We start from the raw sequence: 27,829 nt of genomic DNA, 5'->3' as shown, positions 1-27,829 counted from the left end.
ATGGAGAAATAGAATTCCAGATGGTACGTTATTCACAATCTCTCTGTAATAAGCTGTAAAACTTCATTCTATAGAGCAATGTATTACTCCAGTTCACTCACTCCTTAAAAGATATAGACATGATTGTTTCTGCTACTTCATAGAAATAATCGGTTTTCTATGTGATAGATGAATGTATAGTACATACCCATGCTCCATAGCTCATTCACAGCAGTTCCCTTTGTTCTATCACCTGTCTTCATACTGCATCTATTCCCTCCTCATTCCTTGTGCTGTGCCCTTATTTAGACACCCCAAAACATAATTCCTCACATGTACAGAGTGTCTTTTCTTCCTGAATATTCTGTCAGATAAACACAGGTTCTCCTGCAATGTTTGGTGGCACTCAGAAACTTCAATAGCACAACGATATGTCACAGAGTCCCTCCTTCCGTGCCATTAATAAAAGAGCAATTGTCCTACATACAAAACAGGACAAACCTTAAGTTGTAGACATAACTGTAACAATTTTGGGAGTTGCACTGCCTGATTGAGGTGCAGGGTTTCTTTCATTCGATATCCCCAGTTTGCACATGCCCAGTTCCTACACAATTACCCTCTTTGCCGCTTGCTGTGGCTCTCTTGCTAATAAAGTTATAGAAGAATACTCTGGCTTATCACAGAGTCTCTTGTGCATCTTTTGATTGAAGCACTATGCATAACCTGATACTGTCACCACTGATTGAAGGTCATATGTGTATTTCCTTAACAATGACCTTAGGTCACTTCAAGGGGCGTCGTTATAGAGGGTGACAAATGCTGATGGTCCTCTTGAAGACTTGAGGAAAGAATTGTCATGCCATGTGAGAGGTGCTATTGACAGGTCATCCCAGAAGACATCTTAATTAACTGGGAAGGAGTTAGATGATCCTGCTTAATTCAGCGTGTGTTCTGTGAGGCACCTAATCAATCATCTTCTCCCAGAACATACTGAAACCATAGTTTATTGTAGCCTGAGGTGAATTCGGTCCATAATTTGGAATAATATGAGAAAAACATTGTCCAAAAAATCTTGGAAATAAAAAAAGAAGCTTGATTTGGGTTCATAAGCTGAATATGTCTCCTCAATTCAGACAATAAGTATTCCTTCAGAGCAACTGAATGGCAGCTTTCACAGTATTCCTCAGGAGATACCTAACAAATATTATGAAAAGCTCAATAGCTGGGTTAGAAAATTAATGTGGGGACAGGAGGAAAAACAATTTTGCATTAGCCTTGCCAGTTTTTAATCTCTCTGTTAGCATTCTCATCTAAAACCCTTTTATCAAGGTTTTCAACTGCCATTTCCAATGACATTGGACTGAAATTTGTCCATGGGGATGGGAATGTTTGAATGAAATTCTATTTAAGTTGCTTTAACCTCTTTCAATAAGGAGAGGAACAATGAACAGTTTACCATACTATGTTTTCAGACTTTTACTTGTTCCACTGTTGTGAGCTCTTCAGAGAGTAATTTCGTACAGTGGCTGGAGGTAGGTCTGGTGAAATCCTGTAGTTTATAGTTCCAACTCTGGCACCTTTTCTTCTTGGGCAAGTCCTTTGACTTTTTTCTATAGCCTCCTTCACACATACAAAAGAGTAACTGGAGGAGCCAAAAAAGAATTGGAGAGATATAGCCACCCCAAAGCGCTTCTCTCATGACGTTTATGCTGCTGCGAACTATTTCTTCTATGCCCCACTTTATCCACTCATTTGTTGTCATCACTTCCTATGTTTAGTCTCATTAATATTTTAAGCTCTGAGGTCAGGGCCTGTCACCTTTATTTCTCTGTGAAGTTGCATGAATGTTTCTGGTGTTCTCCAGGTAAAATTAAAATAATAAATATACTAATACTGACTATTTTGGGGCAGTTTAAGATTCTGAAAACAGGGCACTCTGTTTGCAAAATGTATTTCTTTTTGCTTTTTATTATGATTATCCATTCTGAAGGGGAAGTTTAGCACTTCAAGTGGACTAACAGCATCTTTCAAAATCACAGTTTAATCACAGCATACACCTTTTTTCTTTCCTTTGAAATGATAACTTTGAATTTGACCCAGACTGGTTTTGGCTGGGATTGAGTTAATTTTCTTCACAGTAGCTAGTATAAGGCTATGTTTTGGATTTGTGCTGCAAAAAGTGTTGATAACACAGGGATGTTTTCGTTACTGCTGAGCAGCGCTTACACAGAGCCAAGGCCTTTGCTGCTTCTCACCCCACCCCACCAGCGAGGAGGCTGGGGGTGCACAAGGATTTGGGAGGGGACACAGCCAGGACAGCTGACCCCAACTGACCAAAGGGATATCCCATACCGTATGGCGTCACGCTCAGCATATCAAGCTGGGGGATGGAGCCCTGCTTTCCTGGAGATGGCTGAACACCTGCCTGCCCATGGGCAGTGGTGAATGAATTCCTTGTTTTGCTTTGCTTGTGCACACAGGTTTTTCTTTACCTGTGAAACTGTCTTTATCTCCACCCATGAGTTTTCTCACTTTCAGTCTTCCAATTGCCTCCTCCATCCTGCTGCAGAAGAGTGAGCAAGTGGCTATGTAGTGCCTAGCTCCTGGCTGGGGCAAAACCACAACAACCAGAAAAACTAAAAGAATTTCTGGCCATCTAAATGTCATTTGGGATGGAATTCATCAATCCAAATTCAAGTGCTTGCAGTGTAAGTATCTGCATATAAACAAGGCATGTAAGATGCAATTTACCTGAGACAAATCTTTGTAGATGGTGCTGTTTCTTTCCCTGAACTGTGCAGGACTTCTGGACAAGTAGCTTATCTCTATGCTAAAAATATTTAAAGTTAGGTGAGATTAATACTGTGCTGGTGCTTTCTTCATCAGCATTTTTATGCTGTAACTCCAGTCTCAAGGTAACTTGCTGCTTACTTTAGAATACCAATTAACACCCTTTACAAACCCTTTACTGCAACCAGTGAGTGAACCTTTCTCTGGTGGGGTAAGCACTTGATTGGGTAGTGTGGCAAGGAGGATGGCTGGAGTGCTGCTGTTTGCAATATACTTGTTATTTGGATAACAGCTGCAGTCTATAAAGCTGTCAATCTGGTGGGTTTTTACCAACAGAAAACTCATTTTAAAGTGAGAGTTGAGGAAACAGCATCACAAAGAAGTAAATAGTATCCTTCTATATTAGTAGCTTATGCTTATCTAGGGACTGTTTTTGATCCCAAGGTACTTCAGACAGTGTAACATCTGAAATGTTAAGTGAATAAGATATTGCAAGGAACACACTATTGCTTTACGTCAGCAAGGACTGAAGGTTGCAGAAGCTTACAAGTTGACTCCTCTCGCTGCAAATGTCAACATCAGCCAAGCCTCAGACTAATTCAATTATTTTCCCTTTACAATATGATGTCCAAAGGAAGTGTTGACAGTGCTTGAATGTCTTCAGCTCCCCTGCACATTTCTGTCTGTCTCAGAGCGTGACGCCTTCGGATCTGACCCCCTGTCAGCTCTGCCGAGCACGGACAGCAGCAGAGCTACAGGGGAACTGACGGGTGTCACGATTTCCCTTGGTCTTTCTATCTCTCTGGTTCTGAATGAACATTCAATTTGTTAGTGTCTAGGGTACATGTATTGAGGGCTCCAACTTGTAGGGATTAGAGAGATACAAAATTCCCTATGTTAAGGTTATTAAATTAATCTGCTTCATAGAAGGATGGAGCAGACTGGAGAAAGGAGCGGTTATCGCACAGGCCTTGGGGGCTTAGGGCATCAGGAGAGGAATTGGAAGGATTTATTGCAGTGTATTTTTGAATACTTTCAAAGTCTGAATCATCTTTGTAATTTGAAATCACTTCGGATCTATCAGAGCTTATCCAAAGATTGACAGAAATTAAAACCAAGTAAATTTTTTAATCTGAAGGTGTTTGGGTATGGTTAGCAGAGATGAGTGAACACAAAAGTGCTGCATTTCACACATAGACAGTACAGAGAAGTAAAGATTAGATTTTGGACCAAAATGTTGATGCTGTGACTCGTCTTTCCTTTTTGCAGCTTCCTTGAACATACCACTGAGATTTTTGGCCTAATGGTCAAAATGGGTAATGGAAACACCGAAACATTCTCCAGTAAGGCAACAAAGTGCCTCAGAAGCTAGGGCACTCTTTTTTTCAGTATCAAACATGCACTAATTCACCGCTGCCTTGAGATATGTGTCATCACTTAGACCTGCATAATAAATACAACATGTGACTTCACAAGAAGGGTAATATTAAGTATCCTTTTTACAAATAGACAAAGCCCTGTGTTTGGGTCTGGGTCACTTAGTTGGTTTGGGTCCATTAATTAAACTCTCTTCACAATTTCACTGCCTAGTCTTTAAGCATTTCTTAGCTGCATTAACAGTATAGATACATCCACTGCTGCTGTCCAGCATGTCATTAATAATAAATAATAATAATAATAATATACAAACCAAGTGTTGCACAGCACAATTGCTCACCACCCAGAAACAATGCTCAGCTAGTTCCTGAGCCATGCCGCCTCCCAGCCAACCCCCAGTTACATATGGAGCATGACACCATATGGTATGGAATATCCCTTTGGCCAGTTTGGGTCAGCTGTCCTGGCCATGTCGCCTCCCAGCTTCTTGGGCAGCCCCCTCCTTCTCGTTGGCAGGGCAGTATTAAAAGCTGAGAAGTCCTTGGCTGCTTGGCAACAATTAAAATACCAGTGTGTTATCAACACTATTCTCATCCTTAATCTAAAACACAGCACTATACCAGGAAGAAAATTAGCTCTATCCCTGCTGAAACCAGGACACCTTCATGCTCACTGTATAGACAAAACTTCTTTTACAAGGTCAATGCTTTATTTCTGTCAGAGTAGATCCTGCTCCAGATTTGCCATAGCTCTATGATTGTACCTGAGAGATGACTTACAACTATGAGAGTCTTGGCTGGAGGCACCCTGCCTTGCTGGGTCACTACCTGAAGGAAATACCATGCACTTGGCTATCTCAAAAGAAGTTTTCAAGAATTGCTTTTCAAAATTAATTCTCTAATGTAGGAAGGGCTTCAGCCTAGCACCTAGAGCCATGGCTCCTCTGTCCTTAATGCAGATTTCCTGTGGGCTACCCCCTCAGTCCTGCCCCAGACCCAGAGCAGATCCATGTGAGATCTGTATGAGATTTATGGTTGGGAATCAGCCATAAAAATCCACAAAACTTTTGGGAAATTTCCACCCTTAGTTGTCTAAAAATCATGTCTTAATAGATGAATATGATTCAGCTGCTTTATTTTTAAAGCTATCAGGTATGCACTACACAATTCAAACAAACATGTAAGGACAGAGATCCGACCAAGAAGAGCTCAAATCCATATTTGGCATGACACAGAGAGTGATGGTGATTATGAGCTGGAAGGGTGGAGGAGGCAGGAAGGACAAGAGCTGCTGCTATGACAGTTGTTTGGCAGCATGTAGCAAGGGGTTTTCCACAGCAGTTTGGAAGACCTGAAAATACTGACTAAACGGTTTGGGGCAGCAGGACAGATGGTCCTAGGTGGGTAGGAGAGGGACACAATAGGAGACAGCAAGGCTGACTGATGATAGTGGAAAGATGAAAAGATCTGAGGAAATAGAGTTAAACTTAAATTGTTTAGAAAACCGATACTGACATCCAGGTCTGGTCTGTGAATTGAGCCCTACAAACAGGACCAATTTGCGGCAGTAGTAGAAACCACAACATTTTTGCACAGCTGGATGTACAGCTTCAAACTGCTCCCCTGTGCTCCCATTTCTAGCACTTGTATAGATTATTGTCATCTTTGTTTCTCTTTTTACTAACCACATTTCAAAAGTTGGAGTAGGAATTGAAACAAAAATACCAGAATTCATAAAACTTTACTGCTTTATTATAAATTACAAATCCTAGTCTAACATGAAATATATAGAAAGAATGATAAGCAGCCTTCTGCTTTACTTTTAGTATTTAATATCTGTCATTTTTCCCTCCTACAATGTGAAAAAAAAATTCTATCTCCTTATGGTGTGTATTAAAAGTACAATATCTCTAGGGACAGCTAAAAGGGGAGAGAGCCCCATACAAAGAGAGGTGCTGCACAAACACAGGGCCAGAAACATTACCAGTCCCAAAGAAGTAATAAAAAATAAATTGGGAGGCACATGGCTAAGATTTACCCACTGTCATGGTTGGGATGCAGGAGGAATAGGACCACATGCCTGCTGCCTCCACCATGGCATGGCCACCCGACATAGATTTGGGCAGGGTGCATGCAGCACCTCTGCAGCTGGGCAGCCCTGCACTGCCTTGGCTGCTGCATGGTTTAGCAACCCTGGCAGCTTCCACAGGCCTGTTCTTTACCCTGTTTCCTCCCATTATACATGGATCATGGAAAGAGATCCAAAACCACACGTCTCTTTTCATCTGCTTCTGCTAGTTTTTCTAAGGGGAGTGTGTGGGGTAAGCAAAAAGTCTCACACAAGCCGGGCACTCTGTTTATTCCTCTCAGGGTAACTCCATGCATTTTACAGGCTTAATCAGCTATGAGAAAACGTAGCAGAGGCAAATGCTGGGCAGGTTAATTTGGTATCATCTGCCAGGGATTGAGAAGAGAAAGCGTCATCTTTCTTTCTTGTTCAGCTGGGATTTGGCTGAGGCAACAGCAGCAGGATTGACAGCATGCAGCTAAATAATCAGTGTCGGAATAAATGTATCTCTGGAGAGAAATTTTCCTGTCTGAATTATATCTATAGCTGTACAAGAGTAAAACATGGAGTTTCCTTTGGTAAATGCCCCGGGAAAACATGCAGGATGCCTGTGGGCAGCTCCTGCACTCCCCTCGAGGCTGGCCACCAGTCCTGCGATGCAGCAAGGCCAGGGAGCTCTTCAAATTGTTTGGATTTGTGGGAGAGTTTTTTGTATCTCTCCCCAGCTGAGCCTGTAATCCTGCCACAGCTGAGATGAAATAGCCTCTGACACAAGGAGCAAAGGGATTTCTTTGGGGAAAATTGTGTCCTATTTTGCTAGTTAGGCTGTGAGAGTCTCAGCCTAGAGAAGGCAAGCATGTTTGCTATTTTTGCACAATTAAGTCTGGTTTTAGCTGGGGTCAATTACTGCATCTATCGTATAACAACCAGCAATAAACAGCACGATTTTCCCTGACAGCTGTGTGTGGAGAACTGTAGGCACTTTCTTGGAAGAAAGGGCATGTGAATAGCCCTCAACAGAGCGGGGTGTGAAACGCTGGGCAAGGCTCGTGCGTGGGAACAGGCGCCTCCGTACATGTTGGTATGGAGGGAGGAGGTGTCCTGGGTGGGCAGCTCTGCCTCAGCCAGGGCCCGACTCACTCGCTGGGCTCTGTGCTTCTCTTCACTAACTGCATCCAAAGGGATGCAGCTACTGCATCCCATCTAAGGTACCACAGTTGCCAGAATTTAAAGGTGAATTCTAGCCCGCACTTCTTTCTAAAAGGGGGTACTGGCATCACTACTACTTTTTCTGATGATGCCAAAAAAGTTACTGCTTAAAAAGCACACCAGTGATTTATTTTCTCCTTTGAATTTTACTTTTACTACAGACACATGCAATGCATTTATGGGAGATAATACAATGTTAGCAAATGTTGAGTAAGGAGGATTTTAAAGGTAATACTGTAAAATAGTTGCTCCTTAACTTCCATTACTATTGAGCAATATATTTCCACAGTATGCACAGTCTTGTAAAAAAAAATATTGTCTCTAGGAAGTTATGATAGGCTAATAATTTTGCTTTTTACAGTTATCACTTCTATTAAATATCGCACTTGATAACAAGTGATGGGACATGGTAGAACAAATTGCGCATTCCTGAGCAGAACCCACCAAGACAATTTTTTTTCATAAAGAAGACTCCACTAAGACCATATTCTGGACTGCCTTCAAGATATAATTTTAGTTGTGCTAAATAATTGTGTTCTATTGACATTTGGTTAGTTAGAATGCTATTTTCTGGGATATGCTGTAGCACTAAAGTAAATTGCCCTAGGATTTTAAAATTACATTGGCTACAGCTTTCATCTGCAACAAAAGGTCAAACCTTACAAAGTGGAGCAACTACTAGCAGAAATTGTCACTGGGCTATAGTTAAAATAGAAAGCTCACAAAGCAGCATCTGTGTTCTAGAGAGATTAGGGAGGTTTAGGAGCTCATTGTGTGGATGGGAAGAATGAACATCACCTCCTTTCCATAACACCTCCAGAGTCTTCTCCCCTCACTAAACCCTCTATAAAGCTGTTTGCTAGGCAAGTTCTCTTTTCAGGGCTCCCTGAATCCTCTAATGTCTAATCACCTGAAAAAAGGATTTACAGGAACGGCAGCTTGTCCAGCTAATTTTTCTTCAACTATATCAGTTTCTCTAATGAAAGAGACCTTTCCCTATAAATTGTGTTTTGCTTAATAAAAGGCAGTGTTTAGAAATCCCTCTTTACCATTTACATGCAAAGTCATTGCAAGAAAAAAGTACAAGGATTAGTCTTAAGAATAAGGCATAATGTGCCTGGGAAATCATTCACAATTGTTTACCCAGTGACCAGAGCAGCTCTGAAAAAGGCAAAACTAAATAAATTAAAATTATTTAAAATAATTAAAAAAAATTGTACTGGAGCTTTGCCAAAATGTTTGTGTTTGATATTTATTGATGTGTTTGACAATGCATGGTTGTGCTTTGATATAACTTGATTAGTGCTAAGCCTGCAACAAGGTTAGGAAGTCAACCTGTCATTTGGCCCCAGTGGTAAAATATCCTCTTGAGATCTCTCAGTGTTAACTGCTTCTACCATTTTATGTTGCCATCACAAAAAGGGCTGCTACCTATTAAAAATAAAGTACAAAGTAAAGACAAAGTTTTTGCAGACCAATCCCAGATGTTTTTTATATTTTTTACCTAAAGAAAGTAGTGAGCTTTGATGCCTCTGAGATTATTCATATGAATAGGGATTAATAAGTGGTTAGAGATCATTCCTTTAAAACTAATGTCAGGAAGAGTAAGTAGTGTGAATTGTTCATTATTTCAATGGGACATCAACTCAAACTGTTACTATCAAAATTAGCAACATAATTAGACTAGGAAGGGGGAGAAAGACGATCCTCTCGTGGAATAGAGCTTGCTTTCCTGGGGAATGTCACAGAAGACAACAGGATACCTTGTGAAATGAAATCAGTGGTAAGAGCATACAGTTTGTTACAAAGATGTACCAGACCTGCTGTATTCCCCACCCCAGGAGCAGAGATGTGATGCTGCAGCCTCCCAGCATCCCCACTTTGTTGCCTCTCCAGGCTCTGTTTTGACTCCTGCAACCATAATGTTTCAGAGCACGTTTCTCCTCCCTGCAGCCTTTGACATCTCTAACAGGCCCATCCAAGCTAACCATGTAGTTAAAATCCTAATCTTGGTGCCCATTCAAAAAGAGTTCCACTTGCCAGAAGTCCACCTGAAACCTTTTGTTTCCTTTTACAACATCTTGAAAAGCATGATTTAAATACCATTCTCGGGTGTAACTCTAATACTTCAACTTAAGGACAGACAAGCTCACAATTCAGGGGACCACGTGTTGACACATGTGACTTCTGCCCCAGCTTCTAGCAGCTACCAATGTACCTGAGTCTTCAGAAGCTGAAACCATCAGACATCACTACCTCTCCTGAAGGAAAAGCAGACTGGTATCTCACATTCAGTGACACATTTGATTATCTGCTGCTCTTTATAGTTGCCATTGGCATTTGACTGTCATGGCAGCATGGGCTTTCCTGCATCACCAAGTGTCCGTCTGTCTGGTTATGGTGGCGTGAATCTAGGCTACCCTTCCAGCCTTCTACAGCTGTGTTACAGCCTAGGCCAAAATGACAGCTTTTGATCCCAGTTGTGCTTTTTGGGTACTATTTTTATCTCTGAAATATCCAGCAGACAAAGCTGCAAGAGATGCTCTTTGACTAAGGCCATGCTCTCCCAGCGCATGGTGCAGTACAGCCCACTGGCTCACAACACATCCCCCCCTCTCAGAGGACGCCAAGCGCCACACTGAGCTGCCCGTTTCTCTCCTCTGTGAAAGTTGTCTACTGGTGTGAACAGCTCTACACAGAACCTGGTCAGAGGAATTTTGCTTCTTAAAACCACATAAAAATGCTAACCCTTTAAATATAATATAGCGTATCGTCAATATTGCTTAGTCTCCTAAAGGTCAGCTGCCTAACATTATTTCAAGTATCTTGACAACTATGAAAGGATGATCGTACTTGGAACAATTCACTTGGAAATGCACTACCAAAATATATTTACCCTTAGGACCGCTGTACAGTCATGTGTCTGTCTGTCTGCCCCAGGTACTGCTTTTCCCACCGGTAAAAATGTGGCTATGGGATGTCACTTATCCTGGAATATTTTTATTAAGGTTTAATAAGAAAACTAGGAATCAGCTTTATTTCTGTTTGTTCAGAAACACACTTCAGTTCTGTTTGCTACTATTACTTTGGCTTTCTTTTCTTACTCTGGAACATAATCACTGTTACTGTTGTTCTTTAATATAATTTGATATGTGATGGCACCCAAAGACTGCAACTGGGAACAACGTTCCATGGAATTGGAAAGACTATAGATACATGGGAAGAAATCATCTGGGCCTCAAAGAGTTTAAAATGGAATTCAAAACAAGTTGTAAGAATGAAGAACCAGATGGAAGATATGCATGGTAGCGATGAGATGAATAATCACAATGCTGTGGTTACATAAACCACAGCTCTGTGCTTCCAAAGATTCACTAAGTCTGATTCTGTAAGTATAATATAAGAAAACCCCAAGAATATCAGCTTCAGTGTGTCTTGGCTATTAATGGATGAATGATTTCTTGGAGCCTACACATGTAGGCTGCGGAAGGCAGTGATTTCTTGAGGAGGATTTTAAACAGGATCATGATCTCAAGGCAGGGCGAGTGCAGGATGTATGAGGAGCGATGTGCGAAGAAGATTACAGTCTTTTGTGAGCGAGGCAGAGAAGGGAACCTTCAAAGCTGGTAGCATGATAATGAAAGGTAGAAGGGCAACATGTTCTGAGACAAAATCAGAAAAGTAGGACAAGGTGAAACTGTGCGAAGCCTCGGCTGTGAGGCGTAACATCTCAGGTTCAGCAGCGGCAAGGGTGAACTTGTGAAGACTTTCAGCAGGGTGGGAAAGCTGGGCTGCTGGCTCGGGAACACATTGGCTTTTGTCTCATCTTTTGATAGTTTGAAAGGAGTAATAGAGGCAAAAATAGCCAAACGTGTTACAGTAGGTTTCACTGCTATGGGAGGTGTGGAGGGTCCAAATGGCGGTGTGCAAAGTATCAATGATAATGTGCTTTAGAAGGAATTTCTGTTGGATTTAAATGTAGCCTGCATGTTCGGAGAAAGGAGAAAAATAAATGCCGTGTAGTGTCCAGGGCAACACAGGGACAGTGGCTGTGGCAGCAGTAGCAGAGGCTGAGGGAGTTTGAGAATTTGACAGGGAAGATGAGGAGATTTGTTTTTTCTCAGTTAAGCCCATGATGAGATATCCAAGGGGACATGTCAAAGATTGGCCAAATTTCAGAGCTCAGTGAAAGTGGATAAGTGACGAGGCAGTTTTAAATTGCAGCAAGCTGCAGAGAGAAAAGGCTAACCCAACTTTGACTGGAAAGTCAAAGTTCTAGTTAATCATGGAAAGCTTAAAGGAGGACAGTATTTCAGAAAGAAAATTTAGTTAATTTGCATAGAAAGCATCTAATATAACAATGATCAAAGTGGAGAAGAAAGATGAATTTTTGTGAGGATAATAACTTTCCAGGTAGACTAATGTTTTAATAGGCCTTACTAATGCTTAATTACAGCTAGATCTTTATTAAGGAACTCAAGGAGAGTGCTCTGTGATTCTTTACAATGGAACAATATAATTATTGTGAACAAACTCAGCATCTTCATCTTTCTCCCATGCTACAAAGGGACTCAAAAGTTACATAGTTGAAAGGATAAGCTATTGTTCCAGAAACCAAAGCTAGATAAAAGGCAGGACAAGTTTCATGTAAGGCTACAATTAAATGAATAAAAACCTTGTGATATAAAAAGCTTTGATGATGGGAATGAAGGAACCAGAGGTTTGCAAGATTGTAACATGTAATTATTGCTAATAACCTCATTTTAATGTAGCACTTTTCAATTTAAAAGCTCCCAAAATGTCTTAGACACTATATTGTAAAGGTATGCTTTTAAGATTTTCATTTTCAGCTTTTTACAGTTGGATGAAGTAGTCACAGTACTTGCAAAATCACCACCGTGAGCAGAAGGGAAATCAACGGCCATTCAGAGAACACAGCACAATTTTGCTCAGACTTTAGTGCAACCCCTTCATCTCATGTCTCGCGCTTGCTTCAGCTTCACTGCTTCTCCTCACCCTCTCCCACTCCCGAGTCACCACTCACTTCCCTTTCCTCCAGCGTCGCTCTTTCATTATTTCTCACGTGATATTTCACGGTCCTTTCCTGTCAAAACCCAGGCCTAATACAGATCTAATATGACATTTGCTTCCTCACAAAGTTTGTTGTCTTTGTTCATTCCTACATTCAGTGTCACCTTTGCTTGGCGAGTGTGTAAATCCAGGGGGACAAGGCAGCCCGCTGCTCCGTGCTGAGAAAAACCCTGGGACTAGGCAGGGACATCGCTGATAGATCCAGAGCACGCCACAGAGCTTGCCATTAACACAGCCTGGCTGCCATAGCACTAACAAACTCAACGGCAAATGGAAAATGCATTAAATTAAGGGCTGTCTTTATACAAGGGTCCTGCTGGAAAGTAATCTCATGCTAGAGGAACACAATCTAGCTCCACACCAACACTTTGTAAAGGTAACTTCTTATTTTAGGACACAAAGTAAAGAATAGAAACTTTATTTCCTGAAGGTATTACTAAATGCAGAGAAATTACTCAAGAAGGAATTTGTCCTGGTTTTCTGGCTAACACCTCTCCCTCTAACTTCTCTGCCAGATCCTGATCAAGTCTCACATATCTCATCGGAAAGACAACATTTACAAAAGCACCATGTCCCCGTCACAATCACAGAGCACTGGTAAGTGGTGGGCTTATGGGGAAAGACCAGGAAAAATCTTTTTCTGGTTTTTCCTTGCAAGCACTATACTCTCCTTCTGACAAGCATTGCTCAGGAACCATTTATTATTTATTTCATACACTGGAATTGTTCAGGATATTGTTGCATTTCTGTTATTGAGGCTAATGCAGACATATTTTTACTATAGTTAAATTTTCCTTTCCTGCTGTGTTACAGGCCAGACATATTCTGGTGGATTTTTGAGAGGTACAGCTTTTTTCTAAATATCATTACTTGTCAGTAGTTCAATGGATCCAAGGCCCAAAGATAAAATTTGTTTTCTCCAAAATGGAAATTGATGTGCCAAGGAAAATCAGCTCGACATAACACTGCCATCTGAGAGGGGGTTCTGGGCAGGAAATTGCTACCACGTTTGGCAATTTGTGGTCCTGATAAAGCACTATGTAATTTTTTTTTAGTCTGGTTATTAATTCCAATGCTGTAACTTCAATTATTGGGTCCATTAAATATCCTCTGCGGTTCATATTTCTGCACCACTTTAGTAAGATGAGATTCAAACAAAAAAGCAAGTGTGGAACAAATGAAACAAAACATCGTGTATTTACAAAACTATAGTGAAAACTCCTCCTTATAGTCTTTTTACAAACCTCTATTTATGTCAGAAAGTTGGAATCCTTTTATGTTTGCATTTCTCCATTATCTAGTAAACTGAAGTGTGGCTTCAGTGCTGCAAGAAATACAAATTCTGAGCTAAGCTGTCATTCATTGCTGCCCCAAGATTAAAATGACATTTCGGATAATATTCTGTGGCATGTAGTGTAAAAACGTAGAACCCACTCTTATGAGATACTGAGAATCACTGATTTCAATGGAAATTGAGGGCATTTGGACTCGCTATGAACCTTCACTTCTTGCTATCATATCCATGTTTATACCAGCCCATCAAACCCTGTGTCACCTCAGACTGGAGTCAAAATCAAACACAAAAAGAAGAAGATGACAAAAATGTAAAAGGACACGCTGGTGCTGAAGTTCATTTAAATTTCAAAATAAAACTTCTCACCAGCTGAGCTCTGTGCAATATTTGAATGGGAAAGTAAGAATGGAAAAAAAGTGTATGGCAGACTGACATTTTTGGGAGTCATGAGCTCGGGATTACCTGACTGAACCTGATGTGGACATGCTGTGTGACCATGAGTAATTCTTTTTAATTTTCCTTCCTGTAAAAATCTGAAAAATGTCAGGTGGATGGGAAGGTTGAGTGATGTTAGCAGTGCAATAAGTGGGAGAAAGTGCAGAAATTGTATATGAAAATATTGAGACAGCTATTTGAGGAAAGTGCTCCACAAACTCAATGCATTTTGACCTCATACAACCAATGAAGTCTTACTCTAGAATAAATGGACTGAACACATTAATATCTTGGTGGCAAATATCCCGCAGAGCTGAGAAAGAAAGTTCCCTTCAACCAGTTACAGATTTCCAGAGGTGCGGATGGAGAGGAAGAGCGTGGTAGGGTTTGTAATGTCTCTATTAGCACTTTCTGCTTTGTTGTAAAATCTTCTGTGTCATTTGATGTGCGTGTATTTGCAGAGGTCCTCCCATTGATTTGGGGGCTGCATCTGCCTCTTCTTTTAATGACACAAGCAAGTGAAGACAGAAGATCAGAGCTCTGTGGATGGTGCGAATGGCTGCGTCTGGGGAGGTGTGGAAGAATGAGTGTTTGCATAACTGGAAGATAATGTACTGCTTCACATCATTTATCAGAGAAATCTGAGACCAAAGTCGTGGGGAGGAAGAATAAATATGGAGCTCTTGGGCTAGATATGATTTCAACAATATCATTGCAATTATAAAAGCCACATAAACAGCAGGAGAATCACAAGGGCAGCAGTAAAAGCAAATGCGTTCACATGAGTCCTGATTTAGCAGTTCTGGCATTTTTATAGAGGATGCTTCATCTTTGTCATTGCTATGGGAATAAAGAGAAGGGGAAATAATAAGAGCCTCCTGAATTTCCTCTGATTAATCCCCTATATCTTTTCTTGTCTATTAGCAAGAGTTCAAAAATAACTGCTAGACATAACAGTCTGACAAGGCAAGGGAATGATCGGGGGAATTTTATATCCTCATTAGCCAATCGCAGAAAATACAATTTCTCTGATACTGCATCCAGATCACTCCTTTTCCCAAATAGCTTAAACCAGTGGCAATACCGTGCAGAATTTGAGGCCAGAGAGCATTGTTAGACGGTGGCCTCCTGTATAACCAGGCTGAACATTTTTTCCCCATTGCCCTTTACAGTAAGCCAAATAGCTCATTTTGAATATAGTGACTTTCCTAAATGCCTTCAGACCTGATGTGAATACAACGAGAGAGAGAAAATCACCACTGCAGATTTTTAGCAATGACCAGGCACACTCATCATCGAGAATCTGTGTCTTGTTTCCCATTTAAATTTGTCTGCCTTGGTTCCTGGCATGACTTTCCCAGAATGGCTGAAGACATAGTCCCCAGTATTTTTTTCCTGTTAAAGGATGTAGACTTTGCAGTTAATTTGCCTCTCAAGCTCCCTTTTGATACACTGCACAGAGCGACCTTTTGAAGAATTAGGTCAAGCAACGGGAACAGTGACACAAAGCTCAGCGCAGTAACTGGAGTGTAAAAATACTAAAAATCTCTTCACCGAGAAGCATTTGCTCCCATTCTCAGATCATTTCTGTGAATCTCTTATGCATATTCTCTAATAGTTGAAGATTGTTCCAAAACATGTTGCTATTACAAATATGTGGAACAGTTCTGTCCCAGGCTCACCTGTGCCTGGGGTGAAAGCATGGCTTTGCCCCTGCTTGCTGTCCTCTCTTACTACTGGCAAGATTTGCGTTTTTCTTCACAGGGACCTCCATTCACCTTTTCACTCTTTCTAATCCCAAATGGTTTTCAGGAGTCAGTTATTTGCCAATAAAAACCCATTCTCTTTGTATGGGCTAAAGTTTCTGTTCCTGTATGTTAGGATGTATGAAAATATTTTCTGTATGAGCGGGCTAGTATATTGAATTATGTCTCAGAAAACTCTCTAGCCTTCATCAATACGTAGCACTTTACCAGTATCATCCAAAGTTTCTGTCAGGAATGAGCTCAGGATTATTTCCCGATCTTTGGAAAATTTTCAGTAGTATTCAGTCTACTGGCAACGCTTGCAGAATGTTTGCTAGTGATTCCCCCCTGAAAATTAGTGTTTAAAATTTGACTGCTAGATAACACTGAATCCATTCTAAGATGGATTTTCCTGATACCACACTCCATTTTTTTTTTTTACCAGAATGATGTCTGTTACTAAGGACTCTGGATGTATTACAGTTGGGTGATTATCTTTATTAACTCAATTTGTGAACTTATCAAAAAAGAAAATTATCTGTGTTTGACCGGATCTGTTTTCCATGCTTTACTGGTATTAATTGTGCTGCCAACTTTTACTTCATTAACAAATGAATCCTATACAGCTTTCAGATTGATGTCAGACACAGCCCACATATAGTTACCTGGGTCATTCTGCTCACAGTATGAATATTAGCACAACGTTAGTGTTCTTCCAGTCTGGAGGAATTTTTATGGCATATCAAGGCAAACGCATCGCAATGAGCCGCAAATCTCCATCACCAGCTTTTGTTCATCAGCAGCCCCGCAGCTGATTCCAAGTTTGCAGGAGTTTTTATGGATGTCATTGCAACTCCCCGAGTCACTGAAAATAGCTATGACTAAACTGTTATAAAATCTTCTCTTTCCAGGCAATGTGTACTCTGTTTCTGTGTATTAAAGAGTACAATTATCCTATGCCTGAGCTGTCATTCTAAAGCCAGGTTACTTTCCTGCAGTGTAACACAAAGAACTACAAAATCTTGCACTGCTATCTACATTTTTTTTCCCGTCTGTGTAATGGCTAATTCCTGGAACCAGTTTTGTGGTTTCATTAAATCCCTTAACATTTTCAGCAATGTTACAGGTCAAGGCTCATGAGATGAGCAATTGGTAGCATACTTGATAATGACTGACATTCAATATATTAAAAAAAAGACCAACCAAACACAAAAAAAACCCCAAAACCCCACCAACAAAAAACACAGATAAAATATGTTCCAATTTAATTAGAAACTTTTTATTTTTGGACAACAGTTTCTGGTGTCAGAATTAACTCACCTCCCTTCTTCTCCCTGAAATAGTCTATTGGATATTAAAATAAGAAGTGAAGAAGAAATGGAAAAAATAAGGGATTAATCATCAAGATTCTGAGTTTTTTAGGAAGAATTAGTGACTGAGAAATTTGGGGGATTATGATGGAAAGATTGTAAAAATAAAATGTCCCCTTTTTTGAGAATTATAGAAGATTGATATAAAATTCTAAAAATGTAGTATTTTCATAAACAATGTGCAATATATATATTTCATTAATTCAAAACTCTTTTACTGATTTTTAAAATCCATCAGAGATTACTGTGACCCTCTAGTCTGACTTTCTACAATATATGGAGGACTTCCAAGAATATGTTACTGTTTTCCATGTATTATCAGTTGGTAAAGATCAAACCTTTTAGAAAGAAGCATCCAGTGCTGATTCAACTTCTCTGTGTGATATTCTAGTTTTAATTATCTTCCCTGATAAAGCTTCAAGTTTATTTCTAGTGTGAATTTCTTTCACCTCAACTTTCAGCAGTGGTTTTATATACTACTCTGAAGATCCTCCATTAGTAATGTTTTCATCCCTTTGTAGATATTTCTGAACTGAAAACAGACTTTCCCTTAACTTTCTCTTTGATAAGCCAAATATATTGACATTTTGAGTGTCTTGCTACAAGGCATTTTTTTCAATTCTTTAATCATTCTCAAGGCTTTCTTCTTTGAGTTATGTCCAATTTCTCAGTGTTTCTCTTGAAGTATAGATGCCTAGCAGAAATTGCACTACTGTCAGATGTATTTTTTTTAGTACGGCTTGGTATGCCTTTTTTTCTACACCCAAAGTGTGTATTGGTACCACACCTATGGACATGGCCTGCACTCAACTTGCTGTCAACCACAACCCATTTTTCAGAACCTTTGTGGCTTCCCCATATATATCTCCCAATCCTACATCCCTTCTATGCTGAAATATGGCTTCTACTTGCCCATATGAAAACACATACAGGTTATTTTTATTTTTATTCTCCTTTGTAAACAATCAAGATGTCTAACATCCTTTTTTTTTTTTTTTTTTTTTTTGGTCATGTATCAGGACTATATATTTGTGTCATCCAAATGCTTTATCAGTGATAAGGGTATATTTTATTCTAGATTATTGATGAAAAGGTTAAGCTGAACAGGGCCAAGACCTGAGTCCTATTAGGTCCTCACTAAAAAGATACTTATTTGATGCTAAATTAATATTGTTAGTAGTGAACCAAGATCGTTGTTCCTTTTGTTCCTGCTGTGTTTAAAAAATGTCTCTCTTGTGCCCTTCCTTCAACTGGCTGTTGATTTATCCATGTTCGGTTTTCCTTTTGTAATGGTTTAACCCCAGCCAGCAACTAAGCACCACCCAGCCGCTCACTCACTCCCTCTTGGTGGGATGGGGGAGAGAATCAGAAGAGTGAAAGTGAGAAAATTCATGGGTTGAGATAAAGACAGTTTAATATGTAAAGCAAAAGCCATGTGCGTGCAAGCAAAGCAAAACAAGGAATTCATTCACCACTGCCCATGGGCAGGCAGGTGTTCAGCCATCTCCTGGAAAGCAGGGATCCATCACATGTAATGGTGACTTGGGAAGACAAACGCCATCACTCTGAATGTCCTTCCTTCCTTCCTCTGCCCCCAGCTTTATATGCTGAGGATGACACCATACGGTATGGGATATCCCTTTGGTCAGTTGGGGCAGCTGTCCTGGCTGTGTCCCCTCCCAACTCCTTGTGCACCCCCGGCCTCCTCACTGGTGGGGTGGGGTGAGAAGCAGCAAAGGCCTTGGCTCTGTGTAAGCACTGCTCAGCAGTAACGAAAACATCCCTGTGTTATCAACACTGTTTGCAGCACAAATCCAAAACACAGCCCCATACCAGTTACTATGAAGAAAATTAACTCTATCCCAGCCAAAATCAGCACATCTTTTCTTACCAATTTTAGGAATTCTTATTTCTTATCTACTTCACTTTCTCTCTGGTTGCCTTCTCTCTGAGCACGTGCACATGTGTGTGCACAATACTTGTTTGCACCTATTTCTAGGCTAATTTTCTAACACCATACCTTTCTGGTTTTGAGTGTAGCTTTTTCTGGGACTAGTAAACAATCATCAATATCTGCAATTACCTTGCGCATTCTGCTCACAGTCTTTCTTCTGGATAATGATGTTCCTAACAATCACATTGCGCAGTACAACTACAAAGTCAATTAATAAACCCAAAAGGAAAGAAATAATATCACAGTGGAGATGAAGGACAGGCTTGAGAAAGGAAAGGAACAAGTCTTCTAAAGTGAGGAGCAAAACCTGTCATTTACAATAAAGTGAGCAGCTTGCCACTGAAAAGAGAAAAAGAAGGAGAGCAGGAGCCGAGAAGAGTTGTCACAAGGCAAGTGACTTGGCAAGGAAAGCTCTAGTTGTACCTGGAAATAAATAATAATTTTTTAAGAAGCCTATGAACATACCAGCCCTTGAAAAGGGGTAAAAGGGCTTAGTACCCGAAATGAGACTTAATCAGCTAAACGTGTTCAGGATGCCTAAGGCATAGCTGTATGCTTTTCAGGCTCTGGGTAACATCAGAAATACCATGAGTGTCAAGTCACATTCTAATGGAGGCTCAGTTAATTGGCAAAATTGGTCTAAAGTAGTTTTTGCCCAGCTATATCATCCAAAAGGGCCATAGAAAATTATATGTGCAAAAATATACAAGCTAGATTTTTTACCAATACAGAGCTGTGCCTGCATCAGGAGCATTTTGCTGGCATGTATGGCAGCATACCTGCAGCAGAAAGGCACTTGGAGCTCAGGGCACAGGGCTGATGATTGAAATGTCAGCTGGTAGATGCCTTTTCCCTGACTTACAGATTTAGGTCAGATGGCTGACGTATGGATTTAGGTACCCTGTTTGAGACTGTGCTGGCCATGAAGCCTGAGAGGGACACTTTGCAATCAGAACACATACGTTAATATACGTCAGTAAATGCTCGAGACAAATTATGAAGAGGTGTAATAAGGATAATGATGAGTGTTGCAAATAGCCAGGAACCGTGACATGGCTGCGCTTTATTATACTGAAAGAGCTTTCTAATGAGGATGAAGTGGGCATCATTTAATCAGCTCAATTTTTCTTACCAAGCAGATTTAGCCCATTGGGACAAACCTGCTTGCATGCTTTAATAAAGCACATTATAGACAAGATTTATATTCAGTGATGTTGCAACCTATAAATTCAAATGAAAAATGAGGTTAAAATTTGGAGAGAAGATTTGGGAAAACTTCATCATTTACTCTATCTACCATTAAAACCTTAGATTTATTGTTTTTAATTAAACATCCTAACTATCCCCCAATCCAGCAAGTCATCCTTTGTCTGTCTTAAGGTCATGACAGCAAAATCAGCAGTCTACAAAGAGGCATCATCAGTGCACAGGGAAAGATATTAAAATAATGTATTATTGTGTCTCTTGCTTATTACAGGGTTAGTGAAATTTCATTAAGAATAAAACTAACACCCACACACACTCCTGCAAAAAAATCCCACAGTGTAAAAAGATAAGGGGAAGGGAACAAACCTTTTCCCATAGCATAAAGAAAAACTACTCGGAGTTGTCAGACTTGAAGAGGAATGGAGAGTACTTTGCATTTTGAGGTTCTCAGCATCTCTCAGGGTTGCTCTGAAGCAGAGATGTCACTGTAAAATACAAATCACTTTGATGATACATGGACCAGTGGTCACTGTATGCAGAAGCATAAGAATGGCAGTTGTATTCTAGTTCAGTCCCAGAGGAAATACTTAAAAAATTGAACACTATGTGCAGTTCTAAGTTGCTTAATCTCCACAGTGATGCTCTGGTGTTGAAAGATTTGGGAATGAGTATCACAGAGGATCAAGTCTCAGGAAGGCTCCCATAGTTTTGGCTGAGACAACAAGCAGGCCAAGATCATCCCTCTGAAAAGACACAAATAGGAGTAAGGGGAACAAATCTGGATGTAAAAAATCGTGATGGCACAGAGACTGTTTCTTCCAATAAAAGAACTAGGAGCCTACAAATACAGTTAACAGGAACTTGGTGCAAAACAAAACTAGAAATAGTTGTTCACACAGTGATGGTAGGCTTGGGACACTTGCTGCCAACAGAAGCTGTAAATGCAAAATGTTTGCACAGATTAAAGGGGAGGCTGGACAAAAACGTGTAGGAGATGTCCACTTTGGATCACTAAATACAGGAAACACAACAGACTCAGAAAATTCTCTAAGCTGAGAATAGTTGGGGACCAGGAGATTACTCAAGGTACCAAATCCTCCTCTCCTGTCCCCACTCTTCTCTGGTGTTCACTTGTAGCTGGAGACAGGATGCTGGGCAAGTGGAGCCCTTGATCGCCACCATGAACAGCCATTGTTTTCATTAAAGTGGATAAACTCACTGATTTACAATTGGAAGAAGACTGCTGAAAAAACCCCCACCTATAAAGTGTTCATTCATTTCCCTTCATTAACTACATGATTAGGGACCCTGATACCTGTTTTCCAAGATAGCTAGCCCTTCTTTGATCATATATACTATAATGAACCATTGCACCTGGAGAAAAAAAAAACTGTGTCTGGAGAAAAAGAAATTTTTCAAATCTTTTTGCAAAGCTTTAGCACAGCTGGGCCCTAATCTTTGATTGGGCAGTGCTTTTACACAGACCATCATAATTAGCAGGAAAAAAATAAAGAAAAGAAGCCTCATTTCCTAATCTATTGTGGCTTAGTTGAATTTCAGAGAAAAGTAATGGATCTCAGCACAAGTTGTCACCCGAATCAGCCTAAATATACTAATATCCTTTAATGCACCAGCCAAAGAGACATTTAGGAAAAGGCAGTAGTTCCCAAAGGGTTATTCAATAGTAACCAGTACTTCTTTATTCTCTCTTGTCATCTTCAGCAATATTGCACATTTTATCAATCTCCTTTCATTGCCTTAGAGGACTGTAACTTGGGATTTTGGGAGTACTCTTCAGCTCTCCCTGCCAATACCCAGCTGTCTACCGTGTGGAAGGTAACTGTCTCCTAGTTTCATTCTATGTCTAACAGAGTAATGGACAGGTGATTACTATTTTTTTCTGACTTTGGTTAGGAAAATCTGGATTCCAATTACTGCAACAACTTGGAATTGAACAAAATGTGCATACTTAAAAAATGTTTTGTTCCTACAGCTGTGTGACTCAGCTGGGTTTTTCTGAGACTGCAGGTATGAGGTAAAGCACAGAATATATTTCATAAGCTGTTATCCAGAGCTTTGGTGGGATGCAGGTCTCCTTTCCTTGTCCCCACACCATTATGTCCCCTGGCCTGCCAGGGAGCATCAGGAGCTGCTGTTAGTGGGATCCAGCCCAGGGCAGCTCCAGGCAGGAGCAGGGAACTGGACAGGCAGAGCAGGAGCTGCCTGGGAGCTCAGGGCACTGCTTCTTCACTTGGCTGCAGCCTCCCTCTTGCACTGTCCCTCCTGGCTGTCCCCAATCCCCGTGGGCAGCAGGAGCAGCCAGAAAACAGAAGCAGACTCCCAAATGTACACCAGGGGGGGAAGGAAAGATACTAGTCTCTTCTTTACTGTAATGAAACAGCCCCTAATACCTAACAACTCAGCTGAAACCCACCTGATGGCTGCAAACCCACCTGGCTGTGCAAAACCTTTGGTTAGACCTCTTACAACGCACCTACATGGTTTCAGACAAAAAGTCCGCAATGCAGTGAAACTGGGGACAGGATAAAGTTAAAGGAATTTAATATCAAAGGTCTGCTTGACCCCCTGTGTGGCACAAGGAAAGGAGAGGCCTTCTGCATGCTTTCTGGCAGATTAGGAAGGTGTCCTGGCATCCCTGGGGGGCTGAGGGGAGCGGGAAGGAAACACGGCCATTGCTACACACACATTGTTATACACATGTTCGTGCACGCAGAACATGTCTCTGGCCACCTTCGTCTGGGAAGGGATTTACAATTTGTTGCTCCAAATGTTTGTAAATCAGATCCAATAGTCTCAGTGGAAACCACGGGTCCACTTTGTTGTGGAGTACATTGAGTTTTGCTTTAAGCAGGTGAGAAAAGGTGGCTCGTCCTTGCAGGACCTTGTTAAAATGAAGATGGCATTTGGTAACGAGCAGGTGCAAGTCACAGTTTTAAGACTCCATTGTGTGCCTGGGAGGACAACAAGGAAAATTGAGGCCCAGATATTATCTAGGGTTTGAGCAGGGGGAGGAGGTGAATAACTCTGCAGTATCCTAGGTATAACTGGGAAAAGATAAGACTGAAAGGGGACACCACAACTCACAGCAAAAGGGTACCCTCCACTTCCAGCATCCGCACAAAACCACACAGTGTCAATCAGGATGAGCAAATGGATGACAAGATGGAAAAACTGTTTTGAGTCTTACAAAAAATGGCAGGAAAAAAGGGAATCTTGGACAATATTAAAGACTGCATTTAAATCTCCCAGGATATCAGAACTGCACAGTCAATATTAATCTATTGAATTGGCCATAGGAGTAACATTAGTTGATAGAAGACTTGTCACAGTCTCCTCAACTTCTAAAGAAAATCTTTGGTAAAACATGTAGTAAAACAGATTTAGTGGTATAATACAGTCTCTGATAAAGCTGCTATAACTTGGCTCTCTAGTATGTATTACCCTACTGTAATTATATTTGTTGCAACTGTATTTCCTTAGGGCAAATACTGCTGTGAAAGCTGTGAGGAGGTTCTGTGTCAATGGCAGAAATGTTATTTTTACTTCACTGTGGAATTTTCTAAATGTTTCCACTTGTTAAATAGAAATTAATTCTCCTAGGGAGAAAAGTAAGACTTGAATAAAACAGGGAAACTTTTCCGAATCTTTCTGTGCTGCAGTTGCTGAGATCATACTGGAGAAGAAAGGCACAGACATGAGCTACAACCTATCCGTTTTGACAATTTAATGATGAAAAGTTTTCTGTTTTCATGATAAACGAAAACTTAAGACCTGGAGTTCACCACCACCACCCAATACTTATTACAGAGTGGAAAATCACTGCACAATCACTGCAAATGCCATAAATGATGCCACTTAGGCACTAGTTTGAGAAGAGATCAGTGTATAGCTACATATGCAATGTGGGACAACATCAAGATGATTGTGCTTAAGAGATGGCATCTTTGCAATATATAGTGAAAGATTGCAGCCCTTTTCCCTCAGTGAAATACCTGTGTTTTGCAGTTCTGTGCTAAGGAGCTGAGCACAACTAGGTTCACGCATCCTCCAGCACTATCATCTCACTTCCCCATCAATAACAATACAGCACAGCTGGGATAGACAAGTTCATGGCTCAGCTGTAATGACCTATGGGTGCTGTGTGAGCCTTTGAGGGCTGTTGACATCCACTGTGGGTTATGACACCTCCAAGGTGCCTGGTTTCTGAGTGAGCCGGTGTCTCTTCAAGACTGACGGAAAAGAGAACTGAATTCTGCACCTGGGCTGTGCTGTGCACACAGACGTAGCTGAGGAATTAGGCTGGCAGTTCAGAGTAGGCAAAGAGGACCCAGAAAGAGCAGAATGTAGGTTCCCTGAAGTTGTCTGAGTCTATGGTTCGATATTTGGAGCTAAAAATGTATATGGGATGTGTCAGAGCGAGAACATCCCTGGACCTGGAATACACTCTTTTTCTGTATCTTTGAGTAATTCCCCTATCTGCATAGCAGGGATAATACCACTTAATACACACGGGACCTGTGGGAGGTGAATTCATTGAAAAATGTGAGGTAGCCAGATAGTGATGTAATGACCTGCTCTTGAGGTGTTTACAATGGATAAAAGGTCACAAGTACTTGGAGGGACAAGTTGTTAAAAATGTACATGCCTGTCATTCACACTGAGCTATTTCGAGGTAATGGATCCATTTTTTTCAAAAATTTTGTGAGAAATCATAATATTTCAGTTTTCCTTTAGCATATGTTAAATCACAAATTATGATATCAATATATTCAATATAATTTGTTCTATCAAAAAAAAAAAAAAAAAGAGAGAGAGTTCAACTGTTTGTCCAGTGTAAGATGAAAACAAACTTTGGAAACCTCCATGTGTTTCTTATGGAAGTGAGAACCTATTTATTTTTAGCTTTAACTGGCAGATGTAGTGGAGGTCCTGGCTGAGGAAGAACTGTGACTTCTTGGAGGTCTATCCATGCTCAGCTGCCATGAAAGACATGTCAAAAGCTAAAGGTATTACATTTGTGTACCATGCCAAGTGCAGACCCCTGGGGAATTGGATAATACTTTATGCTCTATGTGTAGGTATTGGCAAAAGTCTGTTAATGAAAAGTTCATGAAGAAAAACATCTGCAGTCAAGGCTGTCAAGTGCATAGACTCTTCCTGGAAGTGACACTTCCTTGCACCTGTGACTCCAGGTTGCCAGCTTCCAAATATGTAGTGCAAAGCTGGAGGAAAAGTGGAGCTTTGTGCTGTGCATCAATATGCTGATCATTTCTCAGCATGGAAACAGAAATGCAGAGGAAAAGCACTTGGCATTAAACCTTGAAAATGCAATGTCTACGATGGAGCCAAATAGGGAAAGTTGTTGATTTGGCTTTATTCAACACCACATGTGAGGAAGGTACACATCATTTCAGTTTCCTCTCCTAGTTGTTCCCTTTTCCTTCTGGTGGGTGTCACAGACTCGGTCTCGCAGCGAGCGCTGCGCTCTTCTCTCTGCTAAGCCAGCACCCATTTCTGAAATGGAGCACTGCCTGGCTGGCATGCTGCAAATGCACAAGTTTGTCAGCTCTTGGCTGCAGGAGAAACACAACGTCAGGGTTTCAGAACAGAAATAACCCTGCAAGAGGATGTTTATGTCTGAGAATGAAGTTGCTTAGCTGAAGTTAAAGGTGAATGTAAATGAGTAGGACATGATTAACCAAATTCTGATTTTATTGGTACATTCCTTCTTCTACTCATATAATTTTACAGACTGGAAGGGAGAGGAGAAGTCATGTTAGATCATAACCTTCTCTTTGTTAACATAGCTAGCTTCCTGTAGCACATCTACTACGTTTTTATGTAATTATCCCAAGAAACTCTATCAGCTCTTCCAGGAAAATAATCTCCTTCTGAATGGATTGCACTTTGAAAGAGTAAGCAATATAAAAGTTTGGCTTTTGTTCTCTTTTGTCTTCTACTTTCAAATTCATTAGAAGGCAGATGGAGGTGAAAGAAAGGCCATTCTTAACAGAAGGAGAGCATGTAACAAATGACACATTGAAGGCTGATATGTTAACGCCTTTTTTTTTTTTTTGCCTTTTTTGGCTCTGGTTCTCACAAATGCAATTGTTTCCAGAAGCTTATCAACAATAATATTTACAAAAAGAGAGTTACAAAACCTACCAAAGGAAAAAAATCTTTTGAATAATAATTAGTCAAGTTCAAACTTTTATGTCACATTGAAATACTCTCCCGACTACCATACTAGGCTGAATATATAGTAAGACTTTATCCAAGAAGCCTTACTAAGAGCTTCTATCTCAGAATTCAAGACCTGTAATAATTCACATGCTTAGTATTACATTACTTCCTTGGCATGGATTTACTGAACATCCTCTCTGAGAGACCCAGTAATACCCCATGACAGGCAGCGCTGGGCTGTGCAGCGGTCGCTCTCTGCAGAGCTGCAGAGCTTGGCACGGGCAGGACTTGCTGGGAGAGCCCCTGGGCTGTGGGAAAGGAGCAGCTCAAGGTGGAGGAAAGCCAGGGATGCCTTCCCTGTCTGCAAGAGCAAAGGCTGTTGCACAGCATCTGACGCTGCGGTGACGAAGACCACAGACAGCCTAGGAGGGTGGGGGGCAATGGCAGAGCTGCAGACAGGACTGTGCGTCGGGGTGAATTTGGGCCAAAGGAAGCCAACAGAGGTAATCTGAAAAAAAAAGTGTATCTTTGAGAACTCATGAAGTACAGAAGAAATTTTAGAGGACAAAGAATGACAGATGGGGTTTCTATCTTCAGAAAGGGAATAAAGGAAGCACTTGAGAATTTTTGACAAGTCAGCATAATTTCATTACTTGAGAAGATTCTGACATAAATTATTACATGATTGATTTATTAGCACCTAGAGAATAATAAGGTGATAAGAAACAGTCAGCATGGATTTGTGAAAGAGAAATCACGTCAAACCTATCAGATTTCCTCTCTTGATAGGCCTGCTGGATAAGAGAACAGTCACCGTGACTTCTTCGGCAGGCCTTTTGACACAGTTCTGTATAGTCTTCTCCAACATTTCACAGCACAGTGGGAGATGGCCTGGTTGAAATTACCGTACAGCTGATATGTTGCTTGAAAAAATATAGTCAGAATGCTTCACATTCTTATCAACACTCTCCACCAAACCTGACAAGCATTTTATATGGCCTCCCGCGGGGGGCTATCTTCGGCCAGCTCTGTTCAATAATTTCATTAGCAGTTCAAATGATGGAATAGCATATATACTAATTTGCTGATGACACCAAGCTGGGAGGGG

Source organism: Grus americana, chromosome 3 (genome assembly GCF_028858705.1).
Source record: "Grus americana isolate bGruAme1 chromosome 3, bGruAme1.mat, whole genome shotgun sequence".
NCBI lineage: Eukaryota > Metazoa > Chordata > Aves > Gruiformes > Gruidae > Grus > Grus americana.
Note: the sequence above shows the minus strand (reverse complement) of the source record.